Raw genomic sequence first — 12,125 nt, forward strand, 5'->3', positions numbered from 1 at the left:
TTAAGCCTGAAGAAAAGTGTATTTATATATCAATTATTTTCATGATTGCAGTCGCAACAGATCAAAATTTAAAGGCACTTATTCAGTGTTTTTTTACTCAGACTGATTGGATAGCCTTCAATTTTGGTGAAACATATGCAAAACTGAATGGAGTTATAAGAGCATACCACTATAAACAGAAAAAAACAATGTTATTTTCTGTGTAACAGCAATATACCTCACTATCAATGTTTGTGTAGCAACAACATCCTATCAACTCATTGGTTGTGCAACCTTTACACTCATTTTACAGCCCTACCCAAACTTGGAGACCTCACAGCTGTGTAGTCGGGGCTCTAGATGACTCCGCAATATGATCCTCTCAATCTGAAACATTATCAGATTATATATGCCACATGTTAATAACTTCATGATTCAGAAATCAAAGATGTTTTGAAGAAAAGATTGTTAAGTAAGAAATCTTTGAAATGATCATTTTTTAAGGAAAACTGCGTGGTAAGAAAGTTTAAAATCGATGTTTTTAATTTTGATTCCGAATAATGAAATGTGAAATTGTGATCAATTTGAGATATTTTATGTAGTGAAGTGTAATACAGGGAAGTATAAAATATTACTTATGATTTTTGAAGTCAACACCAGTCTTTAGTACATACTGCACTTATATTTTTATGTATACTATGGTTTCATGGTGTAAGACTTTATTTAATTTTTTTGACACAGCTTGGCTTTGACCTTTAATATATATCACAACATAATGTTTTTTTAGTCAAATTAAGAGTAGGCATAGCCAACAATAATTTAAGCTAGAGTAATGAAACTTGCTAAGATACCATTGCAACATTCTTACCAAATTTCAGTTATTGCACAAAATTAATTTCTCCCATGATGATTTTGTTTCTTCGTAAAACTGATAAGCTTAAAAAACATAGAAAAAATGCTATACTCACATCATCACAGAAGGGGTTGGCAAGGTCAAGGAATTGTTTGGAGGCCGTGTCCTTCAGCATACCGGAGTAGGACAGATTGTACACCCAGACTGTCAAATTCGCTATCACACCAACTGTATAAAGGGATAGAAAATATCTGAATAAGCATAAGATGACATTAAAAATTATAGCATTAGGAGGGTTTAAAGGCTGTGTGCATGGGTATTGGACAAGTTGTACACTAAAATTGTCAGGCTTGTTATCACACTTACTGTTGTATAAGGGGACAAGAAACATGTATTGCAAAAGTTATGCCCCTTTCCCATGAAGCATAAAATCCTGCTACGTACTATAATATATTCAGAAACACAGCTGATATTCATATTTAATCTAAATTCAAGAATAAACATCAGCCTACCTTCCAGATTCGAAGGTTTCTGTGTGGAAGTGGGCCTGATAAGCCCCTTGTCTTGGACACCGACTAGGAAGTTTCTCAAGTACAGCGCGAGGTAGTCCTGCCCTTCGGTTGAGCGTGCATTGTTCTTCAGGATCATCGGAATGTCAAACTTCAGGTCAGGGTGGTCTCCCTTAAATTTCAGATCGAAAAACAGCTTCACTGCCCCCTGCCTGGAAGGAGTTGAAAGCTTTTTAACAAAATTATACCAACCAGTTCGTAACTTTAAAATAGAACTGAATTGCAATGATAAGGGTATGACCCAGAAAACACCCAACATAATTATATTTACAATTTTTGAAATTTCCTTCTTCAGGAAAAATGAAAGAAATCCTCAAAGAAATAGATTTGTTATAGCAATGTTAATAAATTATATTACGTTTTGAAATAAATATTAATGACTATACACTTTTACATTTTTATTGCATTTGAATAATATTTTCCTATTATCTTTATAAAAACACACACAACACAGATACACTTTATTTCTTACATCATGTTTTGACAGGGCAGTTAGGAAGAATAATGTAACTTACTCAATATATTCCTTTAAGCCTGAACCGTTGTATATACCAGCACACTCACACACGATTGGTTCCATGGTTGGCCTGGAAACAGAAACAATATCAATGCATTTGTACTGTAACAACAAGAACAATGACGCCTATTTTCTTTGCTTGATTGTCATAGTGTCAATATGTTCTGCCAAGACTTACAAATTAATGTTCTATATCTTTAATAAAGATACTATTTTTTTCAAAAGAAAATGGACAATCAATTTACATTAAGCCTTCTTGTACTCACTTTAAGGCAGTAACTTTGCATCCCGCGTACACTCCCTTGTAGCTGCTGGATTTGAAGTATTCATCCATCTGTAAGATATTAAGCATGTAGTGAGGTTGAAATGTTGTAAATCTGTTTGATCCCCCAGTGAATTCTTACTTAACTTTCACTGACCCACTGACCTTGCCAAGGCCATTTACCCTACATTTTGACAATATTACGACAGTTGTTCAATGTTTGTTTTGTTGTGGTGTTATGTGCCTCATTTCTTGTGGTGTTATGTGCCTCTTGTGAAGTGGTGCTATGTGCCTCTTGTGTTGTGGTGTTATGTGCCTCTTGTGTTGTGGTGTTATGTGCCTCTTGTGTTGTGGTGTTATGTGCCTCTTGTGTTGTGGTGTTATGTGCCTCTTGTGTTGTGGTGTTATGTGCCTCTTGTGTTGTGGTGTTATAGGCTTCTTGTGTTGTTGTGTTATGTGCCTCTTGTGTTGTGGTGTTATGTGCCTCTTGTGTTGTGGTGTTATGTGCCTCTTGTGTTGTGGTGTTATGTGCCTCTTGTGTTGTGGTGTTATGTGCCTCTTGTGTTGTGGTGTTATGTGCCGCTTGTGTTGTGGTGTTATGTGCCTCCTGTGTTGTGGTATTATGTACCTCTTGTGTTGTGGTGGTATGTGCCTCTTGTGTTGTGGTGTTATAGGCTTCTTGTGTTGTGGTGGTATGTGCTTCTTGTGTTGTGGTGTTATGTACCTCTTATGTTGTGGTGGTATGTGCCGCTTGTGTTGTGGTGTTATGTGCCTCCTGTGTTGTGGTGTTTTGTGCCTCTTGTGTTGTGGTGTTATGTGCCTCTTGTGTTGTGGTGTTATGTACCTCTTGTGTTGTGGTGTTATGTGCCTCTTGTGTTGTGGTGTTATGTACCTCTTGTGTTGTGGCGTTATGTACCTCTTGTGTTGTGGTGTTATGTACCTCTTGTGTTGTGGTGTTATGTGCCTCTTGTGTTGTGGTGGTATCTGCCTCTTGTGTTGTGGTGTTATAGGATTCTTGTGTTGTGGTGGTATGTGCCCCTTGTGTTGTGGTGTTATGTACCTCTTGTGTTGTGGTGTTATGTACCTCTTGTGTTGTGGTGTAATAGGCTTCTTGTGTTGTGGTGGTATGTGCCTCTTGTGTTGTGGTGTTATGTGCCTCTTGTGTTGTGGTGTTATGTGCCTCTTGTGTTGTGGTGTTATGTGCCTCTTGTGTTGTGGTGTTATGTGCCTCTTGTGTTGTGGTGTTATATGCCTCTTGTGTTGTGGTGTTATGTGCCTCTTGTGTTGTGGTGTTATAGGCTTCTTGTGTTGTGGTGGTATGTGCCTCTTGTGTTGTGGTGTTATGTACCTCTTGTGTTGTGGTGTTATGTGCCTCTTGTGTTGTGGTGTTATGTGCCTCCTGTGTTGTGGTGTTATGTGCTTCTTGTGTTGTGGTGTTATGTGTCTTTTGTGTTGTGGTGTTATGAGCCTCTTGTGTTGTGGTGTTATGTGCCTCTTGCGTTTTGGTGTTATCTACCTCTTGTGTTTTGGTGGTATGTGCCGCTTGTGTTGTGGTGTTATCTGCCTCTTGTGTTGTGGTGTTATGTGCCTCTTGTGTTGTGGTGTTATGTGCCTCTTGTGTTGTGGTGTTATGTGCCTCTTGTGTTGTGGTGTTATGTGCCTCTTGTGTTGTGGTGTTATGTGCTTCTTGTGTTGTGGTGGTATGTGCCGCTTGTGTTGTGGTGTTATCTGCCCCTTGTGTTGTGGTGTTGTGTGCCTCTTGTGTTGTGGTGTTATGTGCCTCTTGTGTTGTGGTGTTATGTGCCTCTTGTGTTGTGGTGTTATAGGCTTCTTGTGTTGTGGTGGTATGTGCCTCTTGTGTTGTGGTGTTATGTACCTCTTGTGTTGTGGTGTTATGTGCCTCTTGTGTTTTGGTGTTATGTGCCTCCTGTGTTGTGGTGTTATGTGCTTCTTGTGTTGTGGTGTTATGTGTCTTTTGTGTTGTGGTGTTATGAGCCTCTTGTGTTGTGGTGTTATGTGCCTCTTGCGTTTTGGTGTTATCTACCTCTTGTGTTTTGGTGGTATGTGCCGCTTGTGTTGTGGTGTTATCTGCCTCTTGTGTTGTGGTGTTATGTGCCTCTTGTGTTGTGGTGTTATGTGCCTCTTGTGTTGTGGTGTTATGTGCCTCTTGTGTTGTGGTGTTATGTGCCTCTTGTGTTGTGGTGTTATGTGCTTCTTGTGTTGTGGTGGTATGTGCCGCTTGTGTTGTGGTGTTATCTGCCCCTTGTGTTGTGGTGTTGTGTGCCTCTTGTGTTGTGGTGTTATGTGCCTCTTGTGTTGTGGTGTTATGTGCCTCTTGTGTTGTGGTGTTATAGGCTTCTTGTGTTGTGGTGTTATGTGCCTCTTGTGTTTTGGTGTTATGTGCCTCTTGTGTTGTGGTGTTATGTGCCTCTTGTGTTGTGGTGTTATGTGCCTCTTGTGTTGTGGTGTTTTGTGCCTCTTGTGTTGTGGTGTTATGTGCTTCTTGTGTTGTGGTGTTATGTGCCTCTTGTGTTGTGGTGTTATGTGCCTCTTGTGTTGTGGTGTTTTGTGCCTCTTGTGTTGTGGTGTTATGTGCCTTTTGTGTTGTGGTGTTATGTGCCTCTTGTGTTGTGGTGTTATGTGCCTCTTGTGTTGTGGTGTTTTGTGCCTCTTGTGTTGTGGTGTTATGTGCTTCTTGTGTTGTGGTGTTATGTGCTTCTTGTGTTGTGGTGTTATGTGCCTCTTGTGTTGTGGTGTTATGTGCTTCTTGTGTTGTGACGTTTTGTGCCTCTTTTGTTGTGGTGTGATGTGCTTCTTGTGTTGTGGTGTTATGTGCCTCTTGTGTTGTGGTGTTATGTGCTTCTTGTGTTGTGACGTTTTGTGCCTCTTTTGTTGTGGTGTGATGTGCTTCTTGTGTTGTGACGTTTTGTGCCTCTTTTGTTGTGGTGTGATGTGCTTCTTGTGTTGTGGTGTTATGTGCCTCTTTTATGTGCCTCTTGTGATTTGGTGTTATGTGCCTCTTGTGCTGTGGTGTTTTGTTCCTCTTGTGTTGTGGCGTTATGTGGCTGTACATGTATATTTATCATTTAGAAAACTCATGTGTTATTTTACCAAACAAAATCACCATAAAATAAGCATAGGACTTACCTCTTTACAAAAGGGATCAGCAATATTGCGGAACTCAGCCGAGGAGGAGTTAGCCATATTAGCATTATACGGCACGTTCTGAAGCGTAACATCAGTGGGGGCTGTCGTCGTCTCTGAAGTACATGGGAGAACAGGATCGCAGTTAGATTTTTTTCCCTATATTATACTTGCGGCTAAGTTTCAATCTTTTTATATGTGAACTTTGGAAGCCCTGTGAAGCCATATTACTTTTTAATACTTGAAATGGTTTGATGTAATATAGAGAAAGAATATGTGATTATGATACCAAAATTACCAAAATTACTATAATACAATTAAGCTCTCTTGGCTCTGAAAGATTGCTAAATAGGCCACCTAACAACTTCAAAAGCACACATACACTAGCTGCAATGACCAAATAGTGGCGTGGCCACAAGTGAAATGATACCTTTTTGTTAAGAATGTGAAATTTAAATTGATGCCGAACAAATATCATTGAACAATTTTACTTTAACTAAAATGAGAGGATTTTTAAATACAAGACTATTATATTAGCTAACTTGCTATTAAGTGATTCAATTTGCAGTGAATTGTGAGTTCTATTATAACATTTTGTTTTTCCTGAGGACAAACTATTCCTATCAGCAGGATGCATAAATATAAAGTAATTAGTGTACAGAACTTAAAATGCCTTGTACTCTGATTCTTTCTCCGCACTCATGGTTTTGAAATATGTGAGTACAAAATATGCATTTATGCATATTTCAAAATGAATCACTTGTTACCTTGTGACTTTACCAATTAGGATACATAAATTATCTATCTTGTATGCCTTTTATCATGCATCATTACATTTAACATAATGCTAACTTTAATTTCCTAATTATCTTAACAAACTGTCTTTCTGATCTGTCAAATAATGCAGTTTTGAATAAGTACTTAATCATAGTCCAGTTGTTTTTTTTACAAAAATATTAAATATTTAACGTAAACAAAGTCATTAGCAATGTGTAACGGACATGGAATGCCTCGCTGTCTTGTCCAACTTTCCATTGTCTGAACATTCTGTCAAATGTTGTTAAATTAAACATGAGTACAAATCTTGTTCACCAAACAACATTACATCTGCGTTTTGTTTTAACATCTGTTGTATAATGTTTTTTAACAAATAATTAAGCATATGAGCTAGAGAAATTAATGACTGTTACATAGAGTACTTACGATAGCTGGCAAATTCTGGTGCTGAAAAGATATTAAAATCATATATCAATAATTGTAAATTTATATATTACAAGTTTTTGAAATAACAGTTCTTCAAGTTTAAAATTTAAAAGAAGTAATTCAATTGTTTTAGAGAGCTACTTGCAAACTGTAACTAAAGTAAAATCAAGCCTTAAAAGCTGCACTCTCACAAATATACAACTTTTTTTTTATTTTTAGTCTTGAAAAGAGCAAATATTTGCGTAAATATCTGCAAACCAGTGATATAAGATTGCTGACAAAAAAAACAGATCGTAGGTTTTCATATTTCCGTTCGAAAATTAATGTTTTATGGCTTAAACCGTTAGTAACTGTTTAAGAAAAATGCATAAAACATTAATTTTTGAACTTAAATATAACAATTTGGGATCTAATTTTTTGTCAGCACTCTTATATAACTAGTTCTCATGGATTTTCGCAAACATTGACTTGTTCCAAAACAAAAAATAAAAAAAAGTTGTCAAAATGTTCATTCTGTGAGAGTGCAGCTTTGAAATAGTAAATGATATGTTTTTGGTGAATAGCAACACAACTTTTATCCAAACAGCAAGCAAAAATGGTTGGGATTGATTCAGTATTCACACTAGGTTATAATGAGATTCTAAACTTGTTTTTAAAATCATTAAATTTCGCATATAAATCATATTTTTTTATACCTTATTTTTTCCACATATATGCATTACAAACGCCTATCTACATACATATACATTTCCTACAATGAATACACACATTTATGTTTACTTACATGAATGCAATAAATAATACACCAGCAGCCCTATGCCGAAAGCCAGCAGGAGGGCACCCAGGATCAACAATAGTAGAAGGCCACATCGCCAGAGGCCCTTCTTGCGGGAAAATTTTGAGGATTTCAGTGAGCTCGATTTACTTGTGCCACCGGCAGCGTTGTTACCGTCAGTGTAGTCGTAGTGGGTTGAGGATTTGTGGGCCCAGCCCCCATTGCCCTGGGACCCACCACCGTACTCGGCACCATGGAACCGTCGAGGCAGCTAAAATGGTATGGGTCAATTAATTATACTGGATATTAATTTCTTTAATAGACCACACATTTGCTTCTTTATTCAGCAGCTGTGATGCCAATTATTCAAATACTCCAGGTGAAAGTCAGATACACAACCCGCTGGTACCAAGAGCGTGCTAAATAAAATAGCAAGTGTGTGGGTCCATCAGGTAATGCAAAGGTAAAAAGCCAAAGGGAATTGCAGATTTTTTACTACGGCAGAGTATGTTACAGGGATACATAGTGTATATATGTATACATTTATGTATATATACTATAAGTTGTACAAGCACTATTTAAGTCATACAATACATATCGACTTAAAGTTACTTAAAACACAGACGATACAATGAAAGTAACGTTGATAGTACTTTATAAGTTGATGAAACTGTTATCCCATAATAATTCATAATCATAATTACTCGCTCCGGTATGCATAACATGTCACTTGTCATTTGTGTTTTATTTCAACAGAAGAGTGGTGCTTCTATAAATCAGTCTGTCAAGAACAGAGGAAACCCGGACCTTTAAGACTAATCTGTTCCGTACTGTAGCATGTTTCTGCCGGTGTATATTGTCACATGTTTTGACAGTTACAACTCTCAAACACTTATATAACTGTCTGTGTGAATTTAAATTTACAACGGATCTCGTTACACACATACTGGCAGACGTTGTGACACTCCATTATTGTCTGTCCGTCATGAATGTGAACTATAAAAGTGTAAGATATACTACAGGCGTAAGTTTCGTTAAAGTGGCACTAACACCGCATGGTACCCAGTCTCTACTTGCACTAATACGGCATAATACAAAGTCTCGACTTGCACCAACACGGCATAGTGCACAGTCTCGACTTGCACTAACACCGCATAGTGCACAGTCTCGACTTGCACTAACACCGCATGGTGCACAGTCTCGACTTGCACTAACACCGCATGGTGCACAGTCTCGACTTGCACTAACACCGCATGGTGCACATTCTCGACTTGCACTAACACCGCATAGTGCACAGTCTCGACTTGCACTAACACCGCATAGTTCCCAGTCTTGACTTGCTCGTGCTCTAACACCGCGCATAGTGCCCAGTCTCGACTTGCTCGTGGCTCTAACACCGCATACTGCCCAGTCTCGACTTGCTCGTGGCTCTCACACCGCATACTGCCCAATCTCGACTTGCTCGTGGCACTAACACCGCATACTGCCCAGTTTCGACTTGCTGGTGGCACTAACACCGCATACTGCCCAGTCTCGACTTGCTCGTGGCTCTAACACCGCATACTGCCCAGTCTCGACTTGCTGGTGGCTCTAACACCGCATAGTGCCCAGTCTCGACTTGCTCGTGGTTGGTGTCCATGAAGTATCTTCTCTCGCGTGAGTAATACTACGTTAACGTCTAGTATGTATGCAAAATCATCTTTTTACAACAACAAACAAAATAAAAGATAATAAATGTTGTACTTCATTAAGTTCGGCAATCCTTTGTCAGATGTTGACGATTAAAAACAACGCTTTCATTAACAAAAAGTACAATCGTTGAAATTTCGGCAAAACATATAAGATAAATCCTCATATATGGTAAAAAAGAAGCCCGTCACTCGGCCTTAAGGCACCTGGTGGTGAGTGGATGTTGATGATAGATGGACAACCACTTAACCGGGCCCTGCCCTGACCCTGATTTGACCACGTGATAACGCTTTCAAAACAACACGGGTAATTAGTCACATAATAAACAACACATTCAATCTGTACATTTATTCCAAGTCCACTACTTTTCAAAGGTTCTTTAATCGTTCTTGATGGCAACAATTTGTTTAAAAAATGTTGAAAGTGAGTATTTTTGAGACCAAGCAGCAACTGGCAAACACGTATTTGAACATACTTCGGTACATCAAAAACTTCATTGATTCATTGTTTTATAGCGTTACCTACTCTTTTATGAAATTAGAGATTTCTTTGTCACTTTTTCAACGATTAAGAATTACGCTCTTATGTAAAATATTGACATTTCACCGTTGCAGTTTATTCACTATAAGCCAAATTAATCAGTTCGATATCTAACCCAACAAAAGGTGAACGAGTCCCATCAACTTTGATTTTATTTTAAGCGTTAAAACTGACAACTCATAAAACACGACGCTATGTTTATTTCCTATCCTGTGGCGCCCAGTGCTAATGTTGGCTGGCGCCGTGCCTCACATAAAACCGTGTACGAGTTTCACAATATTTTTTTTTTTGCGAAAACTGTTTCAAGAATGTTTCAAAACATCTCTCCTTTATATCTAAATGAATTATTTATGTACTTAACTATTAATATTTTATTTTGAATGTGAATTTTATCCACCTTCTAAGAAGTGTAATGTAGTTCAACTACAGACAGTATGTTGTGGTATTTCGAGGAAAAGTATTGTGGTATTTCGAGGAAAAGTGCCGGGACCGACCGTTTATAATCGTAAATACATGTGTATATATGTTGGTGGATACATACATTTAACCTCATATTTATAAGAATGGTTACATTTGAAATCATTTTTTGTGCGATTCGCTTGTCAGGTCCTGATGTATTGATCTGTTGATAAAGGGATACTCCGCATGAAAACTGACACATCAGCCCTGCATTTGTTAACGATTAAAGAAAAAAAAGACCAGCCCGCCCCTAAGTGTATCTTCGAGCCTAGCTGGAGTGGGCTTCAGCTCTGAAGTCCAGGGCTGAATCCGTGCCTGACCTGACAGGCAAATCGCACAAAAAATAATTTCAAATGCTTCAAATGCAAGTATTCATACAAATATGAGGCTTAACTTCTTTGCCAAAAATTTGACAATGCATTTACCATAATTATCTCAATATATTTCTATAGCATTATATGTAACAGTTAGTGTTTCTGTTTGGTATTCTAAGCAATTAATGCGGCACGCCGGGCGCAGCCTGGGGCCGACTTATTATTAAGTAGACCAAAAACAACTGCTAACCTTCTTAGTGTTCAGTGCGAAATGCCCACAAATTCCTTTGTACTGGCCAGCGCGCATGCGCATGCTTCTTAATAACTCACTTGATAAAACATATGAATGACTAACTGTAAATTTGGCCGTTGTTATCGGCTTAAGGGATTTTTTGTTGTCAGAGCTCTTCTAAATGCTTAAATGTGAACCTTATATGCGATACCGTTGGCATAAGCCATGAGCCTGAACAGTTACATGCCTGGTGACCACATGCAGTGTTCATATCACAATTGCTTACTGCCATGGTTACCAATATGTAAAATAAATGACCGAAAATAAGTAACAGATCCAGTTACTGTTTGTATTTTTTTCTTTTTATATTACCTGATCAAGGAAGAGAACATGAATTATATTGCAATGTTTCAGGGCCAAAAAGTGTGTTTGTTATACTGTATAGGTATGATATAAATGTATTTCACATCTACACATTTTAGCTGCACTCTCACAGATTGATTGTTTTGACATTTTTTTATTTTTTTTTTGTTGTCTTGGAATGAGCCATTTTTGGTGTAAATGTATGGCAGCCAGTGATATAAGACTGCTGACAATTGAACATATTACCGTTTTCATATTTATGATTGAAAATTGATGTTTTTGGCTAAAATCGTAACTAACGCTTTTGGAAAAATAAAATGTTTGGCAGTTTAACAAACAATTGAGATCTGTTCTATTGTGATTTATTTTGTATGATTAAACTGAAGGCACTGATGACAAAATGAGCTGATTCTGAGACAGAAAAAAACTGCCAATTTGTGAAAGTGCAGCTTTAATTATTCTGAAAAAAATAAATAAAACAACCATCCGGTCACCGAGCATCAACAGTTCACAATGTTGCACAGGATACCTTGAGTCATTATCAGAGGCGGGTCCAGGCATTGACGTAAGAGGGGCGCAACTTAGGGGCGCAACGTTTTGACATGCGCCCCTCCCTCAGAACCGAGAGCATATGTTCCATTATCAGCGTGTTTTATTATTTCTTTCGCCCATATTGATATATAAAGTACAAAAAGAAGATTTTAGAGGGTGCGCGCGCTGGGTCCCCCCCCGCCCCCCAAACCCGCTAGCGATCATCTCGACTAGTGACATAGAAAGCAAAATAAATATAAGTTGGTTAAACAATGTTGCCCGGTACATGGTAAGTATAATGACTTATAAGTTTGATGGGGCTTGCAAGAAGTCCTCCTCAAACCACTGGTTGTTAGTCACCGCGCTAATTAATAGAGCTGTCATTAACTGTGGCTTGTCCACCCTCCCGAAAGGAAAAATGACGGAAACCAGGAGTAAAACAATTATGAAAAATAATAAATCATATTTAATATAGCTAATGATAACAGCAGAGCATTCATCATCAATTACAACAACAACAGCAACAACAACATAATCAACAACAGCGGTAGAATGCTTACAATTAGATCATCATCATCATCATCATCATCATCATCATCATCATCATCATCACCACCACCACCACCACCATCATCATCACCACCACCACCATCATCATCATCATCATCATCATCATCATCATCACCACCCTCATC

The sequence above is a fragment of the Mya arenaria genome, chromosome 8 (genome assembly GCF_026914265.1).
Source record: "Mya arenaria isolate MELC-2E11 chromosome 8, ASM2691426v1".
NCBI classification, from domain to species: Eukaryota; Metazoa; Mollusca; class Bivalvia; order Myida; family Myidae; genus Mya; species Mya arenaria.